The 25780-nt window shown below is 40.9% G+C and overlaps 1 pseudogene; it reads right to left on the reverse strand.

Moving 5' to 3' along the window:
* Positions 1-16594: 16594 nt before the first annotated feature.
* Positions 16595-17073, reverse strand: LOC100657067 (peptidyl-prolyl cis-trans isomerase A-like; annotated as a pseudogene).
* Between the last annotated feature and the right edge of the window lie 8707 nt (positions 17074-25780).

The raw sequence follows: 25780 nt of genomic DNA on the forward strand, positions 1-25780 counted from the left end.
GTTTGCTTCAATTAATCTTCTATTATTGCCCCCATTTTACGGGTTAAAAAAAAAAACCTGAGACTTAAAAGAGAGATTTCATAAGTTATACAAAAGTTCCCCAATAGTAAGACTAGCATTTGAAAGTCAAGGTAGTTTGACTCCAGATTCCACACTCTGAGATTTGTCTGTACGCAAATCTTTTGAGTGCGCGATCAGATATTCAAATAAAGGAGCTTGTATATTCATCGCGCAAGATGTCAGAGAGTTACTGCAATAGAAACTTTAGAAACTTCGGACAAAGCATGACTAACATTGGTCTCTTTTCTTGAAATTGAGCTCTTTGTCTGCAGGGAATCAAGTTCCTATGCCCTTTCTTTCTCTTACTTCCAGATGACTGGGTAAAGTCAGCAAAGACTTCACTAGAGTGTGTTTATAAGAAATATAGACCCACAGCCAAAGTAAAACTGGTTCAAGAGTCACCCGATCCATCTGAGTTTCTCCTCATTCAAAAACATTTATTCCAACATGACATGTAGCCATTCTGAATGCTGATGTCGTTTGAGTACAAAAAGCACATGTCATATGATGCCATTTAAAAAAAGAAGGTTAATGCTAATATACAAGAAAATTTATTTGGAAAAACCTACAAGTATTACAGTGTTAATTTCTGGCTAGTAAGATTATGGATAAATTTTTTTTCTGTGAAAATGTATTTTCTATCTTTTCTGAATTATAAATAATACAATTTAATAAAACTAAAAGTTTTTAAAAACAATTTAACAAATAAATATTAAGTGTCTACTATGGGTCAGACATTTTGCTAGGCACAGAGAATATAAGGAAATGCAAGCCAGGGTCTCTGCCCTTAAGGGATGGTCGATTGAAAAGGAGTCCTTCTCAGGCACTCTTTATCACATCAGCCTGCTTATTTCCCTTGTAGCACTTAATATATGTGTCTACTTATTTATTTTCAGTTCCCAACATGAATGGGTCCTTGTTGGTCTCATTAACATCATAGACCCAGGGTTCTGGATTGGCAGAGTTGCTGTTGTTAGGTGCCGTCGAGTCGTTTTGGACTCCTCGTGACTCAATGTGACAGAGTAGAGCTGCTCCGTAGGCCTTCCTAGGCTGTAACCTTTACAGATCTACTCTGTCTTAGAGAGTTGCTGTGAGTCAACTCAATGGCAATGGTTTTTTTTTTTTTTTTTTAATCTTTAAGGAGCAGATAGCCAAGTGTTTCTCCCTTGGACCCAATGGGTGGGTTCAAACCGTCAAACTTTCAGTTAGCATTCGAGTGCTTAACCTTTGCACCAACAGGACTCCTAGCCCAGAAATATTTGTTTAATAAATGAATAGAAAGAGACCGATCAACAAATGAGAAACGAATATTCTATAGGTGTTGTGATAGATTATAACAGGCTAGAGTGGATAGCTGAAAGGAGAAAATTTAGCTGGGGGGTGGGGGTGGAGATTACAGTGATGAGTTTACTTAGAATTTGATGCCTGAACCGTGTCTTACAGAAGGAAGAGAAGGGACGAAGAATATGACAGAAAAGGAAGCTGCATGAAAATAGCACTGCTGATCAGCTACAAGCAGGTAGAGACAGCAAAAAGAAAAGTACAATATTGTAGGGAAATGAAGCCTCTAGACTAATAGGAACTGTCAGCATTTTTATTTGTTTTCAGTTTATTTATTTATTTATTGTGTTTTAGATGAAGGGGAGTCCTGGTGGTATAGTGGTTAAGCGACATGGCTGCTAACCAAAAGGTTGACAGTGCGAATCTACCAGTCGCTCCTTGGAAACCCTATGGGGCAGTTCTACTTTGTACTAAAGGGTCGCTATGGATCGGAATTGACTCAGTGGCAATGTGTTTTTAGATGAAAGTTTATAGAGCAAGTTACTTTCTCATTAAACAATTAATACACATATTGTTTTTTGGCATTGGCTGCCAACCCTGCAACTTGTGAACACTCTCCCCTTCCTGACCTCGGGTTCCACACTTCCACTTGTCCAGCTTTCCTGTCCCCTCCTGTCTTCCTGTCCTTGCCCTTGGGCTGGTGTACCCATTTAGTCTCATATACATGGTTGAACTACCTGTATTATTGTATGTTTTATGGGTCTGTCTAATCTTTGGCTGAAGGGTGAACCTCAGGAGCAATTTCAGTACTGAGTTAAAAGGATGTCCAGGAGCCATACTCTTGGGGTTTCTCCAGTCTCTGCAAGACCAGTGTGTGTGTGTGTGTATGTGTGTGTGTCTGTGTGTGAGTTTGAATTTTGTTCTACATTTTTCTCCAGCTCTGTCCAGGACCCTCTTTTGTGAACGCTGTCAGAGCATTCGGTGGTGGTAGCCAGGTACCATCTAGTTATGCTGGACTCAGTCTGATGGGACCTGTGGTAGTTGTGGCCCATTAGTCCTTTGGACTAATTGGAAAAGTCAACTTGGAACTTTTACGGATGCAAAAACTAAGGAGTACATGCAAAAATAAATAAGTAAATAAGGATCCTGAATCAGAAGGTGACATGCCAGTGCAGAACAGAAAAGAATGAACAGCTATGAGAAGATATAGTAAGGAAAGGGCTTCAGACCAAATCAGAACAAGGAGTATTCTTTAGTAACTAATTAAACACTATGGTCATTTACATAAAAATGAAGCAAGTATTTATTTCTGAGTGGTGGGATTTTTAAGTGATTTTAATGGGCTACTCTTTTAGCTTATCTTTTTTTTTTTCTGAAATAATTATGCATGTTTTAACCAGATCGTTAGAAAGAATGTAACTGAAGAGGACATATCAGAAACTTACTGGAAATGTTATATAGTTATACAAAATTTAGTTAAGTGTTTAAAAATCATAGTTCAGCCTATGGGTTCAATAGTTTCTCCATAAATCCTTTTAATATCTATCTAAAGCACTCAACCCTAGTGCTGTCTAATCGAGTCCAACTCATAGCAACCCCAAGGAGCAACTGGTAGATTTGAACTGCCGACCTTTTGGTTAGCAGCTGAGTTCTTAACCACCGTGCCACCAGGGCTCCATCTAAAGCACTAGGTATTAAACAAATAAACAAACAAACAGACAGGAAGAAAGGAAAAAAGGAAGGAGGGAAAGAAAAAAGGAAGGGGAGAAGGAAAAAAGGAAGGGGAGAAGGAAAAAAGGAAGGAAGAGAGGGAGGGAGGAAGGAAGAAAAGAAGAAAGAAAGAAAGAAAATAATCCCTCTAGATCTTGCTATGTACAGACAGACCCTATGTAGGATAAAAACTCAACCCAATGAGCAAAACCAACTATTAATACGCTTTTAAAAACTTTGCTTCAACAAGCATTATTTATGTGTTCTATCAATTATTTTTGCTCACTGAGAAATAATCCTGGTGGCACAGTGGTTAAGGTGCTCAGCTACTAACCAAAAGCTTGGTGGTTCGAAACCACCAGAGGTTCTGAGGAAGAAAGATGTGATATTTTGCTTCCGTAGAGATTTATAGCCTTGGAAACCTTATGGGATCACTATGAGTCAGAATCAACCTGACAGCAGTGGGTTTGGTTTTGAGAAATAACCAAAAGTTGGATGAACCCCTGAAACTATTGCTCTGAGATACTCTTAAAACCTTAAAGCAAAACATCCTCTGAAATCTTAAAATCCAAACAGTTGTTTAGCTTGACTAGTGAAGAATGTCTGCCTTGAACATTGTCCTCTATACGGGATCAAATTGACAACTCAAAAGATTAGAGAGGAACCTCAGGAGGCAGTGAGTTTATGGTAATGGGAGAGGAACAACTCAGAGAAAGGAGGTGAGAATGGTTGCACGACTCATAGAATGTAATCGATGTCACTGAATTGTGCTTGTAGAAACTGTTGAGTTGGTGTATGTTCTGCTATGTATATTCTCAGCAACAACAACAAAAATAAAATAAATAAAAAGAAAAAAAAAAAGTCAGAGGAGGAATAAAAGGGCTGCCTAATGCAGTAACCGAAAAAAGAAAGAAGCTTCAAGTCATTGAGAATTGGTGGTTGTCATTATGTTCCCACAAATCGCTTTTGATCCAATAGCAATCATGCAACAAAGCCCACGACTAATCTGGAGAATAACGTTCCTAAACGGAACAAGAATTTTAATAGCAAACGTTTATTCCCTGAAGTGTTTTACCGATACATACAGTCCTGCTGAGAATCTGAGCTACTTCCTCCTCTTTTTTTAAAAAATAAAAAGATTCCTCGCCATTGTAATTTTGTTCTAAATATTTCTGCTCCAGTTTCTAACTTCCTATCCCTTTCATCTTAATTACTCAAATCCATATCCGCTTTTTTCGCATCAGCAGCGCCCAAATCTCTTTGCACAACTTCAGGTGCACAGCCGCTTTCTCTGGTAAATTCAGAGCATGTCCTTCCCTGGATGAGTAACAGGCACAAAGCACACGGCAATAAATGATCTTATGTTGCTGTTCCTTGTTTAATCACATCAAAGCAGACAGGGTTGATTATGTGGACAAAAAGCTACTGAATAAACACGTTTGCTCAGGAGTAACTAAGCATTAGACAATACTATGTAATGTGCAAGTAACTAACTGCCTGGCTTAATGTTATGGTTTCTATGGAAACCACATCGGGTAAAGGAGTTCAGAAATATTGGTTTCCTTCGGTGCATAAATGGAATATCTACATCCACGCGACGTTTTGGGTGGCTTTTAAAAAGTCTTACACTCATTACAGAGTGATCTTCATTATTAATAAGTAAACATATTTGGACTAGATCTTAGAAAGAAAACCGGTTGGCGTGGCATTCCCTCAGTTCTTTGGGGATAGAAATGATTTGGAATTGATCGAGGGAAAACATGAATTTTACATGTGACACGGTGTATTCAGGGCTCAGCTGCCCTCACATGGAGGGTCCATGTGTCACAGATACCTTTTGCTTCTTTCTCAAAAACAAAGACAGTGACGACAGTAGCAAAAAGCAAAAAAAAAAAAAAAAAAAATGTCAAAGCCCCAGCCAAACGCCAAGCACTGCAGAGGACGGTTCCCGCAGAAAGCAGAAGAGATTAATTATGGGAGGAGGCTGGGAGGCTCGGGTTTTGTATTCTGCTGGGCTCCGCAGTGCTCTCCCGGCCCTTTATCTGCGGCTGCAGTGCGATTACAGAGCGGGGGGGGGGAACCCAGGATGCACCGAGGACCACCAGAGCCCAGTGCCAACAGTGTTGCTCCATTTTTTATTTCATTGTATTCCCCCTGGGTTAGATGCAGAATCAAGTCGAATATACAGATTTTTCTGAATTGCAAGTTATCCCTTAACAAGACTATGAGAAATCCAATTATTCTGTAGTCTGTGCTTGAAGGGCAATTTCCCGTCAGTGGTCTGAATGGAGGGCTGAGCCAGGAGAGCTGATTTCTGCTCCTGCCTAGTTCACCTACGCCCCTGGCTCATTTACTACCAATGGCTTAGGTGTGGTTTCCCTTGAAGGCTGTTTTTTTAATGATAGGATCCTAGAGGTTCCTGCCAATCTGAAAGATGTTAATTTACTATGAACATTAACTTTTTAATTCATCTTCAGTGGTTCTTTGCTACCTACTTCCAAAAAGGTTAGTATAGGATAAAGAGACTATTGGTTTAAGGTTTGCTTGTATTTCTGTTGTTGTGTTAGCTGTCCTAGTATCAGTCCCTGACCCCAGGCACAACATTGCCTGGTCCTGCGTCATCCCCACGATCGGTTATGGATCACACTGTTGTGATCCGTCTTAGTCTGGACGCCCTGCTGAAACCTGTTCGGCATCATAGCAACACACAAGCCTCCACAGACAGACAGGTGGTGACTTCGCACGGGATGCATTAACTGGGAATTAAACCCAGGTGTCCTCCGTGGAAGGGGAGAATTCTACCCCTGAACCACCACTATCCCCCATCTCCCCAAGACAGGCTTATAGGACACATTGGATGGGTTTTAACGGATTTGTGCCATATTTAGAATCAATCCATGTGTCACACACCCCACGTATTTTGTTATTTCACGTGCAGATCATCTCCTTTTTATTCTAGAATGACAACCTCTCAGAGGGCTTCTACATGGATAAAATGTGGTCACAAATTTGTGAGGCTCCCATATAGTTTGAGAAAAAAGGGAAACTGCCATCTTTATGGCCCTGCCCTAGATGTCGAAGCACACTACAGAGTGCATGGTCTTCGTTACCCCCTGAGTTCTAATGAAGTCGATAATGCCCCATAGGAAAGCAGGGACAAGCAGCAACTTTGTCTGTCGGAAATCTGGACCCATTGGAAGGATTTCCTGCTCTGTGATATCTTTGGAAACAAAGACAGCCTAATAGCCTAGTCATTGCTGTTGTTAGGTGCCGTCAAGTCGGTTCCGGCTCATAGTAACCTATGCACAACAGAACGAAACACTGCCCAGTCCTGGGCCATCCTTACAATCATTGTTATGCTTGAGCTCATTGTTGCAGCCACTGTGTCAATCCACCTCGTTGAGGGTTTTCCTCTTTTCCGCTCACCCTGTGCTCTGCCAAGGCATGATGTTCTTCTCCAGGGACTCATCCTTCCTGACAACGTGTCCAAAGTATGTAAGACTGGGTCTCGCCATTCTTGCTTCTGAGGAGCATTCTGGCTGTACTTCTTCTAAGACAGATTTGTTCGTTCTTTTGGCAGTCCATGGTATATTCAATATTCTTCGCCAACACCACAATTCAAAGGCATCAGTTCTTCGGTCTTCCTTATTCATTGTTCAGCTTTTACATGCATATGATGCGATTGAAAATACCGTGGCTTGGGTCTGGCCACCTTAGTCTTCAAGGTGACATCTTTGCTTTTCAACACTTTAAAGAGGTCCTTTGCAGCAGATTTACCCAATGCAATGTGTCTTTTGGTTTCTTGGCTGCTGCTTCCATGGCTGTTGATTGTGGGTCCAAGATTCATTTTACTTGGAATAGCCTTGATATGAGTTTTAATTATGATCTGTTATTGTTGTTGGATGCCGTTGAGTCAATTCCAACTTGTAGCAACCCATGTGACAGGGTAGAACTGTCCCACAGGGTTTTCTTGGCTGTAATCTTTACGGAAAGGAGCCCTGATGGTACAGTGGTTAAGTGTTTGGTTGCTAACCAAAAGGTCAGTGGTTCAAACTCATTAGCCTCTCCACAGGAGAAAGATGTGACAGTCTGCTTCCCTGAAATATTACAGCCTTGGAAATTCTATGGAGTAGTTTCACTCTGTTCTATAGGGTCTATATGAGTCGGAATTGACTCAATGGCAATGGGTTTGGTTTTTTGGGTTATCTTTATGGAAGCAGATCACCAAATCTTTCTCCTGTGGAGTCGCTGGGTGGGTTTGAGCCATCAACATTTTGGTTAGCAGCTGAGTGCTTAACCACTGCATCACTGCCTCCTGGGAATTCTGTGGCAACTTCAACTTGTTTAACCTCTCTGCAATGCCACCATTCCCTTATCTGGACTAAGTGGATAATGATTGTGGTTTGTTGTACACAGGTGTAATAAGAAATAGCTCATCAAAGTGGCCATGATGAGGTTTGCCTGACATAAAGTGCTCCCTGAGTGCTTAGTCCAAAGGTGGTCTGCCTTCAAACGCTGGTTGTCCTATTTTAGCCTCATGCTGTCATACTGCGGCGCTTGTTTCCAAGCCTCCATAAACTGCAATTTGAAACTCAGTTACCCTCCCTCTCCAGCTAGGCTCTCTTACTCTCTCCCTCACAAAGATAGTAAAATGGCATTAAGATGTGTAGTGTTAAACTTTCACTTAACGCACAATAAAACTTTTTTTAAAAAGGCCGTATAGTGATAGGATAGTAATTACTACCAGTGTATTCTTTAGTTTGTTTTTTAGTGTTTCCTGAAGTGGGTATTTAAGTCATCTGTGGAGTTCACCTGGAGCCCTGGTGGCGTAGTGGTTAAGAGCTCTGCTGCTAACCAAAATGTTGGCAGTTCAAATCCACCAGCTGCTCCTTAGAAACCCCAGTTCTACTTTGTCTGTAGGGTTGCTGTGAGTCAGAATTGACTAGACGGCAACAGGTATGGTTTGGTTTGTTTATGAAGTTCACAAAGATAGACCATTAATTGTTTGCTGATGAGGTTAAGGCAAGTATATCCTACGGAGACAAAACAACACAGCCTATTCTAGTCTAGAAATTGGTTCAAATTTTGTTGTCTGAGAAATCAAAGGAAAAACCTTTCTATGCTTCTGCCAAATAGCTTATTCTATTTAGGTCTGATAAAGTTTGTGCAGGGCGGGGGGTGGGGGGAGGTAATAGTTGTTGTTTCCTTAGGTATTGTATTAAAAAACAAAAACAAGGAACAGTTGCCGTCACCAAGTTGATTCCAACTCTTGACGGCTCCGTGTGTGTCACGGTATGCTCCATAGGGTTCTCAATGGCTGATTTTTTAGAAGTCAGTCACCAGGCCTTTCTTCTGAGGTGGCTCTGGGTAAACTTGAACCTTCAACCTTTTGGTTAGCAGCCAAGTACGGTAACCATTTATACCACCCAGGGACTCTCAGATATTGTATACTGTATAGTAGGAAATTTTTGAAGAGACAAGATCATTTCCAGGATTTTTGCTTATACATGTCTTTTCCTTGAGGCGGGCCCTGGAGGCACAGCGGTTAAGTGTTTGGCTGCTAACCAAATGGTCAGCAATTTAAATGCAACACCTGGTCCTTGAAAACCCTATAGGGCAGTTCTTGCTATGAGTCAGAATTGACTTCACAGCAATGGGGTCAGTGGGGTTTCCTTGAGGAGCTTTGGGTATGAAGCTTGTCATAAATTGAATTGTGTCCCCCCCAAATATGTGTCAACTTGGTTAGGCCATGATTCCCAGTATTGTGTGGTTGTCCTCCGTTTTGTTATTGATGGAATTTTTCCATGTGTTATAAATCCTAATCTCTGCCTGTGGTTAATGAGGCAAGATTAGATTATGTTAAAAAGGATTAGGGTGGCATGTAACACCCTTACCCAGGTCACATTCCTGATCCAGTGTAAAGGGAATTTCCCTAGTGTGTGGCCTGCACCACCTTTTACCTCTCAAGAGATGAAAAGGAAAGGGAAATGAGCAGAGAGTGGAACCTCATACCACCAAGAAAGCAGTGCCAGGAGCAAAGAATGTCCTTTCGACCTAAGGTTCCTGCATGGAGAAGCTCCTAGACCAAGGGAAAATTGATGACAAGGACCTTCCTCCACAACCAAGAGAGAGAGAAAGCCTTCCCTTAGAGCTGGTGCCCTAAATTCGGACTTCTAGCCTACTAGACTGACAATAAACTTCTGTCTATTAAAGCCATCCACTTGTATTTTTGTTATAGCAGCACTAGATCGCTGAGATAAAGCTCTGATACTAGCATTAGAGTCCCCTGGATCATGTACCAGTTTGTGAGAAAGATCTCTTCTATCTTTTTGTCTTGTTGATTAGCTGGGGTTATTACTGCTTATTTCCCATTGGCTGGCTCAGCTGTTAGATCTTTGCTGACCTGTTCTGAGGTTCCAACTTTAATGGGTGTTTTAGATTGAATTGTGTCCCTCAAAAATACGTGTTGGACTCCTAACCTCTAAACATGTGGATGTAATCCCACCTGGGAAAAGGATTTCCTTTGTTATGTTAATGAGGTTATATCAGTGTAGGATGTGTTTTAAACCAATCACTTTTGAGATATAAAAAGAGCAGGTTAAGCATAGGAGCAAGCAAGCATCCCAAACCCACCCAGTGCCGTCGAGTCGATTCCGACTCACAGCGACCCTATAGGACAGAGTAGAACTACCTCATAGGGTTTCCAAGGCTGTAATCTTTATGCAAGCAGAGTGCCACATCTTTCTCCTGTGGAGCGGATGGTGAGTTCAGATGGTAGGTTCAAACCTCTGATCTTTTGGTTAGCAGCTGAGCTCTTTAACTACTGTACCACCAGGGCTCCTTTGGCAAGGAACAGAGGACCCAAAATCAAATCCATTGCCTTTGAGTTGATTCCAAAAGAGATAGGGACCTTCCTCCATAGCTGACAGAGAGAGTGGCTTCCCCTAAAGCCAGTGCCCAGAATTTGGACTTCTAGCCTTCTAAACTGTGAGAAAATAAATTTCTGTTTGTTAAGATCACCCACTAGTGGTATTTCTGTTAAAGCAGCACTAAGGAACTGAGACAATGTGTTCTAGCTCTTTTTGAAACATCTTGGAAAGATGCTGTCAGGAGGCTTTTTAGGTGGGAAGTTGGCTCATTATGATAAAACTTTTCCTAAAAGTCTGGGAGAAGTCTCTGGTCATTTGCACACAGAGGGATATAATAATCTGTCTCTGCTAAAGATGATGGGTAAAAAGAGATAGATGGGCAAATGAAATTTAGCTTGCTTAAATTCTTAAAGGGTATGTTTAAGAAGACCAGCTTTGGACTAAGATGGACTGGTTTTATGAGCCTGGGGAATATGCACAATCACCCTGGACTCAGATTTCCCTACATATGGAATAAGGATGAGAATGCCTACCTGGCAGTGCTGTAAGGGTTTGCCATTTTGTGTAAAGTACCTAGTGTAGGTACCAAATACTGGTTAGTTCTCGTAACCTTCAGCTTCACCAATAATAAGGAATATGCCTTTTTCAGGGGGCATTCAAACTTCTTTCTCTAGGCACTCGAGTAACGTGGACATGTATCCGCAGTGGAGAGGACAGTTAGCAAACTCACACTATGGCTTTATTTTATCATGATGGTAAGGGACAGGGTTTAGCAAAGTATAGCTCATGAGCTAAATCCAGCCCCTGCTGATTTTGATAAATAAAAGTTTTTGGAACATAGCCATACTCATTCGTTTATGTCTTGTCTATAGCCACTTTTGTGCCTCGATAGCAGAGTTAACTAGCTGTGATCAAATTTCAAGTATTTGCTATCTGTCCTATTACAGGGAAACCCTGGTGGCGTAGTGGGTAAGTGCTACGGCTCTTAACCAAGAGACCGGCAGTTCGAATTCGCCAGGCGCTCCTTGGAAACTCTATGGGGCAGTTCTACTCTGTCCTATAGGGTTGCTATTAGTCGGAATTGACTCAACGGCAGTGGGTTTGGCGGGTTTGGTCCCATTACAGAAAGCGCTTGCCAACCCCTGGTCTAGGGTAATTATTTACAAATATACACAAAAGGATTGATGGATATTGGCCCCTTGAGTGTGAGATTTATATAGTTAAAATATATAATTTAAATCCACCCCTTCGTATGCTGGTAGCCCTAAAAGAGACAGAGGTTCTAGCTTATAAATACATTAAAATATGTACATTCATATGTAAATATAGATGATGAATCTTGTAGTTGTTTTGTCAACCTTTTGGAAAATGTATTCTGTTTATGGGAGAATGTGCTTAATCATATTGTTATGGATCCAGTTGTGTCCCCCCAAAATATGTGTTGGAATCCTAACCCCTTTATACCTGTGGTTGTAACCTTGTTTGGAAATAGAGTTTTATTTGTTATGTCAATGAGATCATACTGGTGTAGGGTGTGTCCTAAACTTAATCATATCTGAATTACAAAAAGAGTGGGGCACATACTGGAGAAGACAGAGGCTATCTGAAGATCACCAAGAACCAAGGAATGCCCGGGGTTAGGACAAGAGGCGAATCGACATGGCTGAGCCCTCAATTTGGACTTTAAGCCTCCAGAACTGTGAGAAAATAAATTTCTGTTTTCTAAAGCCATGTCACCCACTTGTGGTATTTGTGTTATTGCAGCACTAGCTACCTTAACAAACAAACAAACGAAAGGCAGTATGGCTTGCTGGTTAACCTTAGGTGCTCAGTGTCCTAGCCCAATTAGCCTAAGACCCCCAGGAACAATACCGTAGGCTGACACATTTAGGTTTATTGGCCCAATGCAATGAAGAAGACCATACACTAGAGGAACTGGGAGGAGTATCTCACCAAACAAAGAATAGTTATTACAGGATTCTGGGGAAGGGTGGAGTTTAGACGACTGAAGCAGTGTTTTGATAGTCTCAAAGCAAAGTAGGGTACTGTAAAGGTGCCAATATCAGGTCTGGACTGAAAAGCGGCCCCAGGATCTTGTTTTCTTGGAGACAATGAAGTTAAGATAGATATGGAATGTTGTGCCCAGAAACCCCCTACCTGAAACTCTGCACCTGTGTTGTAAATCGAGATGGCTTCTCTGTGTCAATTGAGGGATTAGATCTTCTAGGTAAAAGTGGGAATTTTCATTTTTACTGATGTAATTTTAAAGAGCAAAGGTTGAGATAGTCTCTGATTTTAGAGAACAAAATTTCTTAGAGAGTAAAAAATGCAGTAGTCATTGGAAGAAGGGGTTGTTACAACACTTTAGAGTTGCAGCATGTCCTTGGGAATATTGTTTCTTGTTAATTTTACAGCTGGCTTTATCTGTCTGTTATTCCAGCCTGACAAATGGCCAGATTTTAAGTTTTTCAGTCTTAGCTAATTTTTACTCTCTCATCAGGAAGGTGGTGATGGTAGGGTTGGGGATGGTTGGCTCAGATAGGAGAGCAAAAGGAGACAGTGTAGGAAAAAAACAGTAGAGAGCTATATCAAGGAATTGGCGGGGCAAATGGCTAACTTGCTCAACTATTAACAAAAAGGTTGGAGGTTCAAGCCTATCCAGAGGTGTCTTGGAAGAAAGGCCTGGCAATCCACTTCCAAAAAATCAGCCACTGAAAACCCTGTAGGGCACAGTACTCTGACACACACAGGGTTGTCTTGAGTTTGAATCCACTCAAAGGTCAACTGGTTTACTGTTTTTTTTTTTTTTTTTTAAGTAATATTTTGTTATGTTTTGGATGAAGGTTTACACAGTAGTTTAAGTTCCCATTCAACAATTTCTACACAAATTGTTCAGTGACATTGGTTACACTCTTCACAATGCATGAACATTATCGATATTTCCATTCTGGTTGCTTCATTTCCATTAATCTAGTTTCCCTGTCTTTTTACATTCTCACCTTTGCTTTAAAGTCATTGTTAAACAGTTGGTCTCATATAGATGACTTTTTAAAGGAACACAGGACTCATGTGTGATATTCTGTATTTTGTATAGTTTACTGATTTTAAATTCAGGGCAACAGACAGGCTGAAGGGAACTTTCCTACAGTCTAGTACAATGTCTGATAAGTAATAACTTAATAAATACGTACTGAATAAATTAGTGAATAGTGTTTGAGTGGTGAAGACTCTCAAACTACGCTCACAATTATTCTGTATTTTCTCAAACAAGAATTAGTAAATTTTAATGACCTTACTATTATCAGACTGTAACATAGAATTTCATAATGCTCATTTCAACATTTAGCTAGAAAAACAGAATGGAAGTTCTGATAGTAAATCAACTAAAGTATTATAAAGTTTTCATTTAGACTTACACAGAATTATTTTAGGGTTATTCTTTTTAGTAACAACTGGCAGTAAGAAACAGGTGGTCTGAGTAATAACAGTCTCTCTCATGATTTTAGATGACTGATTTTAGAAATTAGGGCTGATCTGATTCCTGGTTTACAAGGTTCTTTTCCTGACCCAATTCTGAAGGGCAGGGTGTCCTACATCAAGTGTCAGAATTGGGTCAGGAAATGAAACCTGTGACTCTAGGAAGTGAAAACATTGCTTAACTCAAGTGTGTTCTGTCCATGATCCCCTTTACTTCCTCCACGTGTAATTGGGAAGGAAATGCAGGAGGCAAAGCTGGGAGTGGTAGTAACATCTTCTCCAGGCTCTCAGATCTCACTCCTTTTCTGTGATAATTGGGGTTCCCACTGTCCTTTGTAATCCCAGCGATCAGGATTAGTTGAAAGAGGTTTACAGATTTCTATATTCAGAGTGCCTCCCTCCGTCTTTCAACTCAGACACTTCAATGCCTTACATTTTCATTTGGCATTTGAAGACTTTTCTTGCCATCGCCATTGACTTTGCTTAACAAAGTCTTCTCTTCTCTGAAGCTATTGACTTTTACATGTTCACCTTTATGCAATCTCTATTTTTCCAATTTTTCTCCTTCTGGCTTCCACAAATGACTACTAGTATTTATGTCTGGATATGGTGTTTTAGCTTCCATTCTCTTTCTCTTTCCTCTCTCAGCTCCCCTCACCCTCTTCATTGACGCCTCTGGGCTAGTTTGAACTCTTACTGGCAGCATCTCAAGGGCCTGGGGATTGTTACATGAATTAATCCTATCTCCTAGTTTCCTTCCAAGGGATTGGGGGCAGGGGTGAGAAGCAAACTTACTCCAGAAAATACTGACGTAGAGGCTATGAAGAGAGATGGGCAAGGGAGATTCTGAGTTAGATGTAAAACAGGTAAATTTACCATAGGGAGGGAGCAGCAAGCTGTGAGAAAGCAAGGGAGATGAGAGTCCACTTTCCAAGCACCCTGAGTCATCTTTTTTAATGGGGAGATTGGTGTCAGCACGTGAAGCAGGGTGAATGCTGTGGGAGAGAATTAGCTTTGATTAGAAGCAGCTGGGAACAGAGAATGAACCCCCAAGATCCTCAATGAAGGAAAAGGCAATCTCGTAAAATACAGTCCTATAAGCTCAGCTTCATTGTTCAGCTAAAATAATTGTTTGTAGTCTAAGACAAATGTTAGGAGGGAAAAAATCCTAACCCCTTGAAACTAATGAGCGCTAAATCAGAGAATAACGAAATCCAGGACCAATAGTTTTGCTAGATACCTAGTGCACCAGACAAACTTAATAGCTTACTTCTTTAAAAGAAATGTGCGCGCGCGCACACACACACACACACACACACAACCCACCCAAATGAATGGTTAAGGGGACCACAGCAGATGTTATCTATTTAAACTTTACTAAATCACTTGATAAAAATGTCCCATGAAATTTTACTTGCAAAACAAGTTCAAATTGGCTGGAATAGGAGAACTGTGATGCAGACTGAAAACTGGCTCCAAAACCATGAGCCAAGGGTAATGGAACTGATAAATATATGGCAGCAAATCTAGCTGCAGGAAGGTGTTTAGCAGAACGCCCCAAGGGTTACTGCGAGGGCTGAGTTTATTAAAAATCTCTATCAATGAGTTGGAAGAAGTGGTCAACAGGATGCACATGAATTCTGCCAGGAATACTAAATTGGCCAGTGTTACAGACAGCATGGAAAATCAAGTCTTAGTGCAGCGGGATAAACAAAGAGGTTGGAAGTGTGTATAAGGAGGAGGAAGGAAGGAACAAAATGGGATCCACCTGAGGAAAATATACATCTGTTGATCTGTAGAAGATTGGGCTGTGGAATTCCATGGAGGAGACAACACAAGGGCTATGGTAGAGAAAGGCCCTGAAGGGAGAGGACACAGCAAATTAGGTATAACTTGGTGATGCTGTGAAGTGGCCAACAAGGGAGGGTCCAGATTTTGTGGAGCCTGAAGTTTATAAAATTAGGGGAGCTCTCTCTGAGAAAAAGACAAAAAGGTTATGAATTGAAAATTTGGTTCAGGGTCTAAAAAGGGGCCTGGGTAAATGAGAGGTCTGGAAGTTTAAATAGTTTCAAGGTGAATTTGCCTATGGTGACCAAGCATATATATCATCAATAAAAGACATTCTCTTCCATGATTGGTTACAAAGAGGAGAGGTGGGGGTGGGGGCTGGGGTTACTAGTGGGTAACAATTGAAACATGAGTGAATTCAAATGTGAGTGCCCAAAATTACGAAGTGTAAGCTGCTTGAAGGCAAACACTGGAATGAACATGTTATGTAAAGAGAATGGGTAAGGCTTGGTCTACGGCCTCATGGGAGGTAAAGTCGTGGAGAGATTCACTTAGTGGGCAATTAGTAGGGAACTCTTGATGTAGATGCTAAAATAATTCATACCCATACCCGTTGTAACAATTTTCCTGTTCTACCATAAGTACTTGTTCATATCTTTAGTAGTGAGTTCTTTGAGGGTGGGACCTCCATAGTGGCTATCAATGTTTTTTGAATGTGCCTGAATCCGGCTAAATGCTCACTGATCTTGTTTCTTCTACCTGGTTACACAAATTTCTGAGCCTTTCTTGCAGTTAGTTTGGGGCCAGTTTCTGACCAAAGGAATGTGGGCAGAAGTGATGTATGCCGTGAGATCTCCATGGATACCCTAGAGACCAAGAGTTGAACATTGTGGCATTACAAGATGGAAGAAAAATGTATTCCTGAATCATTACTTGAAGGAAAACCACTCAAGAGAACTGTCTGACCCATGTCAGACTGTGACATTAGCAAAAAACAAAATAAAACTTGTATTGAATTGCCACCGAGATTTTGAGATTTGTCTTATAGCAGCTAACATGACTTACCGTGACTAAGAAATTGAATGAATGAATCGAATTGATTCTGCATGATTTAATCTACCTGTGTTTAGTTTCATTACCTATTTCAAGAGAAAAATTAAATTATAGTCTCACTATCAATTATTTGTTTTGTTTGTTTGTTTGATTTGTACTTCATAATGATAAACTTCACTCTGCGATCCAGCTAGACTTGGAAAGGAATAAAGAAAATATGAAACCCAAAGAACTGCAGTGAGAGCACAAAGAATATAGGATAATGCAGGCACAATGGGAGTAGAAGGGTGGTTTCCTGAGCTACAGAAGGAATGGTCTGTTCTTTAAGATAAAACACGAAATATAGATAAAATTTATTACAGTTGTCCACAGTCATCAGTGGTGATCTTCTTGCTGGTCTTGCCATTCCTGGACCCAAGGTGCTCCATGGCTTACACAATGGTCATGCCTTTTTTCACCTTGCCAAAGACCACATGCTTGCTATCCAACCATTCAGTCTTAGCAGTGCGGATAAAATACTGGCAAGCATTTGTATTGGGCCTAGCATTTTAGCATTTGCCATGGACAAGATGTCGAGACCCATATACATGTTCTTATCAAATTTCTCCCTAGATGGACTTTCCACCAGTGCCATTATGGCCTGTGAAGTCACCACCCTGGCACATAAAATCAGGAATAATTCTGTGAAAAGCAGAAACCTTTGTAACCAAATCCTTTTTCCCTAGTGCTCAGAGCATGAAAGTTTTCTGCTGGCTTTGGAACTTTATCTGCAAACAGTTCAGAGGAGAAGCAGCCCACCGGGGACAACAATGTCAAAGCGCACAAGGTTTACCATGGCCAGGCATGGCAGGAACAGATGAGGCTGCAGAATCCAGGAGGCACGCCTGCAAAGTGGCCTGTCAATTATTTCCTGAGCAGTCCTGTTCTGTATTGAGTACTAGAGATTCATCTAGTATTGGTGAAGTGTTTGTGTTTATTTGCTTATTGCTTTTAAGGCTGTTAGAGCTGAGTAGGAAAACCAAACAGATAAACCAAAACCAAAAACCAAACTCACTGCACTTGAGTGGATTATGTAAAATAAAATATATCTAAAACAAATATATTTTATGCAAATATGTATATATTATTTTTATTGTGCTTTAAGTGAAAGTTTACAAATCATGTCAGTCTCTCACACAAAAACTTATATACACCTTGCTACATACTCCCAATTGCTCTCCCCCTAATGAGACTGCCTGCTCCCTCCCTCCACTCTATCTTTTCATGTCCATTTTATCAGCTTCTAAACCCCTCTACCCTCTCATCTCCCCTCCAGGCTGGAGATGCCAACATAGTCTCAAGTGTCCACCTAACCCAAGAAGCTCACTCCTCACCAGCATCCCTCTCCATCCCATTGTCCAGTCCAACCCCTGTCTGAAGAGTTGGCTTTGGGAATGGTTCCTGTCCTGGGCCAATGGAAGGTCTAGGGGCCATGACTACTGGGGTCCTTCTAGTCTCAGTCAGACCGTTAAGCATGGTCTTTTTACAAGAATTTGGGGTCTGCATCCCACTGCTTTCCTGCTCCCTCAGGGGTTCTCTGTTGTGTTCCCTGTCAGGGCAGTCATCGGTTGTAGCCGGGCACCATCTAGTTCTTCTAGTCTCAGGTTGATGTAGTCTCTGGTTTATGTGGCCCCTCTTGGGCTCATAATTACCTGGTGTCCTTGGTGTTCTTCACTCTCCTTTGATCCAGGTGGGCTGAGACCAAATGATGCATCTTAGATGGCTGCTTGCTGGCATTTAAGACCCCAGACACCACTCTCCAAAGTGGGATGCAGAATGTTTTCTTAATAGATTTTATTATGCCAATTGACCCAGATGTCCCCTGAAACCATGGTCCCCAAACCCCTGCCCCTGCTACGCTGGCCTTTGAAGAATTCAGTTTATTCTGGACACTTTTTGCTTTTGGTTTAGTCTAGTTGTGCTGACCTCTCCTGTACTGTGTGTTATCTTTCCCTTCACATAAAGTAGTTCTTGTCTACTATCTAATTAGTGAATACCCCTTTTCCTCTCTCTCTCCCTCCCTCCCCCTAATGAGACATCAAAGAATATTTTCTTCTCTGTTTAAACTATTTCTCCAGCTCTTATAATAGTGGTCTTATACAATATTTGTGCTTTTGCAACTGACTAATTTCACTCAGCATAAAGCCTACCAGATTCCTCCATGTTATGAAATGTTTCACAGATTCATCACTCTTCTTTATGGATGTGTAGTTTTCCACTGTGTGAATATGCCATAATTTATTTATCCATTCATCTGTTGATGGGCACCTTGGTTGCTTCTATGTTTTTGCTATTGTAAGCAGTGGTGCAATGAACATGAGTGTGCATATATCTGTTCATGTAAAGGCTCTTATTTCTCTAGGATATATTCCAAGGAGTGGGGTTGCTGGATCATATGATAGTTCTATTTCTAGCTTTTTAAGGAAACGCCAAATCGATTTCCAAAGTGGTTGTACCATTTTACATTCCCACCAGCAATGTATAACTGTTCCAATCTCTCCACAGCCTCTCCAACATTTATTATTTTGTGTTTTTTGGATTAATGCCAGCCTTGCTGGAGTGAAAAGGAATCTCAATGTGGTTTTGATTTGCATTTCTCTAATGGCAAATGCTTGTGAGCATTTCCTCATGTATCTGTTAGCTACCTGAATGTCTTCTTTAGTGAAATGCCTGTTCATATCTTTTGCCCATTTTTTAATTGGGTTATTTGTCTTTTTGTAGTTGAGTTTTTGCAGTGTCATGTAGATTTTAGAGATCAGGTGCTGATCAGAAATGTCAAGCTAAAAACTTTTTCCCAGTCTGTAGGTAATCTTTTTAATCTTTTGGTGAGCAAATATATTTTATGTAAAATATATCTATAGGGTCACTATGCGTCAGAATCAACTAGATGGCAAAGGGTTTGGTTTTGGTTTTAAAGGAGTTTCCTGAAATCCCTAGGTAGTGTGAAAAGTTAATGCAGTCGACTGCTAACCAAAGGTTTGGAGGTTCGAGACCACCCAGAAACTCCAAGAGAGAAAGGCCCAGCAGTCTACTTCTGAAAAATCAGCCATTGAAAAATCCTGTGGAGCATATTTTTACTGTGACACACATGGGGTCATCATGAGTTGGAATTGACTCAACTGGCAACTGGATAGGAGTTTCCTAGGAAACATAACACACAGCATACAATGCCTTGGTAATAAATACTACATTTCCATTCATATGTTCAAGTAAGGTATCTCTGATGTAGAAAGGAAAGGTAGGGTGCTCTGGAAAAAGCAAGGGCAATATAAAAATAAATTCAAAATTCCTAACAGAGTTCAGGTTGGAAATGGAAGAGAGATTAAAGATATAAAGGGTAGGTAGACAGAAGAACTAGGGGTAGAAAGGGGAATCTTTGTGCAGACACACCAGGGTAGAAGCTGTCATATAGAATTATTTAGAACAAGAAGGACCACAGCATATAGTAAAGAGACATATACATTAGCAGATGAATTAAGAACAATTGGGATGAAGATATGTATGTGTGTTTGATGTTAGATGTTTAAAGGAAAAAAAAAAACTTTGAAATTAGATTTAAAAACAAAACAAACAAACGAAAACCTGTTGCCATGAATTGATTCTGACTCATAGAGACCCTATAGGACAGAGGAGAACTGCTGCATAGTGTATCCAAGGAGTGGCTGGTGGATTAAAACTGCTGGCCTTTTGGTTAGCAGCCGAACTCTTAACCACCATGCCCCCAGGGCTCCTAAAACAAGGTAGTATGGTTATAATTGATCTACCTAATTGAAAAGTACAAATGGAACATCAGGAGAGGGAAAATTATGGGAGGCTTAATGGCTCGTGCTTTGGTTTATACTGTGGTTCATTTAAATTTGGAGTGATCTCTGTTAAGGCTGGAGTTGGGAGGGGAGGATGACAGCTGGTAGGAAAATGTTAATGTAGGGGGGAGGTTAGTGTGGGAAGACTAGGTTATTGCTCAAGTTTATAGAGGACATTTGGATTGAAAAGTGTGAGAGAACATTTCCCAAAATATATTCCATCGAAAACAAATTCTGCTGGAGCTTAGTAGGAATTATAAGAATATAACTATTTAGGTTAAACCACTTGGAATTACTATTTTTATAGATCAAAAATGGTCAAATTTGGCAATTTCATATGGTTCAACCTAGTTAGATAAAGTGTGTCTTGATGTAATATCTAAATTGGGACCCAGTATGTCACAAAAAGAAAGCCTTTCCATTTTCCTTTGAGTAAGGGCAAGATTTGACTAAAAATCAAAAACCAAACCAGTTGCTATCAAGTCAATTCTGATGCATGGCGATCCCAGACATGCAGAGTAGAACTCCTTCATAGGACTTTCAATGGTGTGACCTGTGGGAAGTAGCTTGCCAGGCCTTTCTTCCAAGGTGCCCTTGGGTGGATTTGAACTGCCAACCTTTCAATTAGTAGTAAAGCGCTTACATGTCACTGTTTGCTCCACCCAGGGAAACTAAGATTTGACCAAGGACACAGAAAAAGAGCAAATGATCTTTTTCTATCTGAGGTGGGAATTAGCTTAAAGAAAAATGTAAGGCAGAAGCCTCAGAACTTCTGGGTCTATATAGCCTTGGGCACAATCCCAGAGATGTTTTCTAGATGTCCAAAGCATCTACCTCTTTGTGGTCTAAAGCCTATTCTCAAACTGGGTCAATAGACTGGGGTATAGGCAAGGACTGAAACTCCACTTGTTTAGTGTTTCACCAACTCTAAAGAGCCTCAACTTTGCTGTCTTTGGCTATCAGTCTCCCCTCAAGGTCTCCAGCTTACAAATGTACTTCTAAGTTGTAGGCCACCATGTAAACCATTGCAACTGCAGTCCAGCAGCAATAGGCTAAAAGAATAAAAAAAAGGCATTCCATGAATGGAAATTAAGGATGCCGCTGTATTAATTTTTTAATTTGCATTCTTTCTTTCCAAACGGGACTAGGATATGCAGCATTTCCTTACATATTTGACCAAAGAACTTTTTTTTTTTTTTTTTTTGTGGAGTATCTCAAGGGACTAGTGCTCAATGAAACATATCCTAATAAATGCTGATCCAAGTTTTCACTAAGTGGACTATCTCCACCTTACCCAGAAAGTATTAGAAGGAAAACTGCTAGCTGCGCTGGTCTTGAGATATTCAGAGCCCTCTGGGGCTGAGCACACAGATGTAGACTCGCCCTCTTAGGATGCTGCAGGATTACCTTATAATGCTAAACGTAAATATAGATCTAAAATAAATGCCAGAGCATTTTGCCAACAGGCAATACTTTCTTCATGCTAGACCGTCATCCTAATGCAGTGTCTTTGCATTTGGATTAATACCATCTGTTCCTGTGATTTTCCTTGCTTGCCTTCTGCACAGCAATGAAGCTTGGTAAGAGACCTTTTCCCTCCTCTCCTTTATCAGTGATACTCGGTGATGGGCGCTTCCAAAGATCTGATAAGACTCTCATCCTTATTGTTACTACTCTCTCTATTCTGCTCCTTTACCTTTTTAGCTTTTTGTCATCTCAGGAAGGATCCAGAGCGTTCTGCAATTGTTCTGAATTACTATAACATTTTTTACTCATGGAAAGAAAAGGAGAAAAAAAGACTCTTTTTCTTGTGGTTTTTATTGTCTCTTCATCTCATTCAGTTTATCATTGATTCCGCCAATATTTATCGAGCACCTACCTTGTGCCATGCACTCACTGTGCTAGATGTTGGAGATTCATGGTAAATAAGAACGATAGACCTTACAAAGTTTGCAGTGTGATAACATCTTCAAAGACCTGATTTCCATTTTAAGATCAGCCAAATCAGGGATGACACCCTCCTTGGGATAGACTAGTAGGATTCTTGAGTTTAGGGCTCCAAAAGGCAGAGACCAGTCAGAGGGTTTACCAAACCAAAACCTTGTGCTGTCAAGTCAATTCCAGCTGATAGTGGTCCTATAGGACAGAGTAGAACTGCCCTGTAGGATTTCCAAGGCTGTAATCTACGGAAGCAGACCACCACATTTTTCTTCTGTGGAGATGCTGATGGGTTCGAACCTCTGACCTTTTGGTTAGCAGCCGAGTGCTTAACAACTGCACCACCAGGGGGCTCTTTGTCAAAGGGTTTACAATCCCTTTATTCCTTATCATAGTTCATGCCAAGTGATTTGTAGGTATTCATACCTTTACTCTACTGAGATTGGTATTTCTTTTAGTTGGTCCAAACCACCCTAGACTCGAGAACTGGCATGGCTCACGTGGTGGTGGTGTTTTGATGCCAACACACAGTTAAGCCTTTATAGGAGCAATCAGAGAACTCTTCCAATGAGGGTTTTGTCCCTTATTGTTACTACTTCTGGCAAAAATTGTAATGCCTGTTGACATTCAGTCATAATTCCCTTACCTCACATGGTGCAGATTCCTCCATGTTGTCTAATAGAAACATTAAACAAAAATCTCAATAAGAAAGAAGCATGTTTGTAAAATAATCATGAACTTTTCCTAGGAAATAGGTTTTTTGTATGCTCTCTTCTCATGAGACAGATAATGGTTTATCTCTTTGAAGGGACGGACATATTTTTACCAAAAGTAACAATAATAAGCAAATTCCGCTATTCTTGTTTGATTCCCATGAGAAGAAAAAAAATCTATACGTGCGTGTATCACAGGGGACCTAGGGCTCTCTGTGGAGAGGATTTTCCCAAGAGCGTTCCATAACAGAGTAAAAGCATTCAAATTAACAGGCAATTATGAGAAGAGGATAAATGATGGCGGCGGGGGGGGGGGGTGTTAGGTGCTGGGGGATGCAGGGAGGAGAGCATCTAACTTGGACTTGAGAGTTGGGGAATGTATTAGTTTCTTAGGGCTGCCATAGATAAGTGCCACAGGAGACTGGAGGAACCCCCAAAACCAAGGCCCCTGGACACTCTGTTAGCCCAGAACTAACACCATTCCTGAAGCCCACTCTTCAGACAAAGATTAGACTGGGCTATAAAATATAAAATAAAACTCATGAAGAGTGCTTCTTAGTTCAAGTAGATACACCAGACCAAATGGGTGGCTCCTGTCCAGAGGGAGGATGGGAAGGGACAGAAGCTGGTTGGAGGGATACGGGAAACCGGGGGTGAAAAGGGGCGTGTTCTGTCCCATTATAGGGATTGCAACTAGTGTCACATAACAATACGTGTATGAATTTTTGTATGAGAAATTAACTTGGGCTGTAAGCTTTCACCTAAAGTACAATAAAAAAAAAAAAATTAAAAACAAAAAAAGAAAGAAAAGTGCCACAAAGTGGGTGACTTTAAACAACAGAAATTTGTTGTCTTATAGTTCTGGAGGCTAGAAGTCTTAGTTCAGGGTGTTGGTGTGGTCATGTTCTCCTTGAAGGCTTTAGGGGAAGATCCTTTCAGTCTCTCTCAGCTTCTGGTGTGTCCAGTCATACCTTGGCTTATAAATGCATGTTCACATGTCCCTCTTTTCTCTGTCTGTCCCTCTGTGTCTCTTCTCTTTTATAAGGACACCACTATGACTGGATTAGGATCCATTCTACTCCAGTATGACCTCATGTTAACCTAACTGATAACATCTTCACAGACCTGATTTCCAAACAAGGTCATGTTCACAGGAGCCAAGGGTTAGGACTTCAATGTATCTTCTTGAGGGGCCCAATTCAATCCATAACAGAAAGGCTATCAGAAAAGACTTCCTAGAGAAAGGAACTTTTGAGCTTACTCCATATAAAGCTGGATGAAGTGGTCAGGTTGATCCAGGCACAGGGCACAGCAGATGGAAAGCCCTGAGTCCAGGAGGGAGTGTGGTGCTTCTGAAGGTTTTTTGCGTGCTTGCCTGGAGGACGACATGTGAGGGGAAAAAAAGAAAATATGAAGCCAAAGAGGAAACAAGGGGCATTGAAAGCTAGGCTGAAAAGTATTTACTTTATTCTGATGGCAATGGGACGATTAAGTGGTAAGTAGGGAGACATTTTTTTTAGGGAGACAATATGTGAATTGAGTGTTATAAAGATCGTCTGGCTGCTGGGTAGAAACTGGATTAAAGGAAAATGAGAGCTGTAGTTGTTAGTTGCCATTGTCAGCTCTGACCCACGGCAACCTTAAGTATAACAGAATGAAACATTGCCGAGTCCTGCATCATCTTCAATATCTTTGATATGTTTGAGTCCATTGTTGTAACTATCATGTCAATCCATCTCACTGTGGATTCCCTCCTTTTCACTGATCCTCCTCTTTACCAACCACGATGTCCTTTTCTAGCTATTAGTCTTTACTGATAATATGTCCAAAGTAAATGAGAAGTCTCACCATCCTCACTTTTAAGGAATGTTCTGGTTGTATTTCATAAAGGAGAGTAGATTGGCCAACTTGGAGGATTCTTTAACAACCCAGATAGGAGATGATAGTTGCCTGGAATGGGAGGAGAGATGGAAAACTGGACTCATTTAGGAAATATTTGAAAGGAAAAAATTAACGAGATGTGATCCTCAATTAAATATGGGGGTAAAAGAAAGGAAGGAGTTAAAAATATCTATAATCTTTGCATTTGAAACTGGGAAAGTGGAGGTGCCATCTCATGATAAGTTGTTCCCAAGTGTAGCTTCTTTACCAGGGGGCGCTGGTGGGGCTATGTTTGGGAGAAGGCAAGAGCCTGAGATACAGTGAGGTCAGTGAATTGGTCTTAATAGCGCCAAGGAAGAAAGAGTTACAAGTTTGCTAGGCCATTGTATTTCTGATGAGATACATACACATTTACAAATACACATTAAATGGTGCTAGAAGGACTTTGAATATATTAAAAATGCCCTAGTCAATAAAGAGTTATTATCTTATACTGCCAGCTCTTCAGATCCTTGCTGCATAGAGACAGATGGAAACGACATGAAAAATGACTTGGCAGTGGTGACGTGGTGAACTAGAGCAGGTCAAGCCCTAGCAACGTTTCAGTTCGGTGTTCAGAGACACCCGGTGACCTGGGTGATTGTGCACATCTGTTGACACACCCAGGGAAAGCTGCTCGATTACGGAGCTTCTCCAGTCCAATTTGGCTCAGGATGATGTTGAGCTTGTTGAAGTCAAACTGTAAGCTGAATACTGCGTGAGGCTGCAAAAGAGGAAAGCAAGAGACAGAGCAAGAAGGCATCTTTAGGAAGCACCTTTTCTGTGCCTGACGGGCTGGAGGTTATTTGGAAATTTCACTTATCTTTGGATTGATTAGTTGTTACCTTCAAATCTATGAAATTGACTTGGATGTTACAGGAAAACAGGCTTTTCTCGTGGGACTGTCATTACATTCTGCTTCCAGCTGAGCTGGAAAACACCCAAAGAAATGCTTTGTTTCACAACATGCTGTATAATTTTATTCTGTTTGGATTTCCTATCATCTGTAAGGGAAATACACAGCTTTCTTTTGAGTAGCGTGTCTGTGGTAGCATAACTATATAGTCAGTCTCAGTTCTTCCGTGGATCTTCTGCTTGTCTTTTCATTCTAGTCAGAGGTGCTGGGTTC

Source organism: Loxodonta africana, chromosome 4, assembly GCF_030014295.1.
Source record: "Loxodonta africana isolate mLoxAfr1 chromosome 4, mLoxAfr1.hap2, whole genome shotgun sequence".
Taxonomy (NCBI): Eukaryota; Metazoa; Chordata; class Mammalia; order Proboscidea; family Elephantidae; genus Loxodonta; species Loxodonta africana.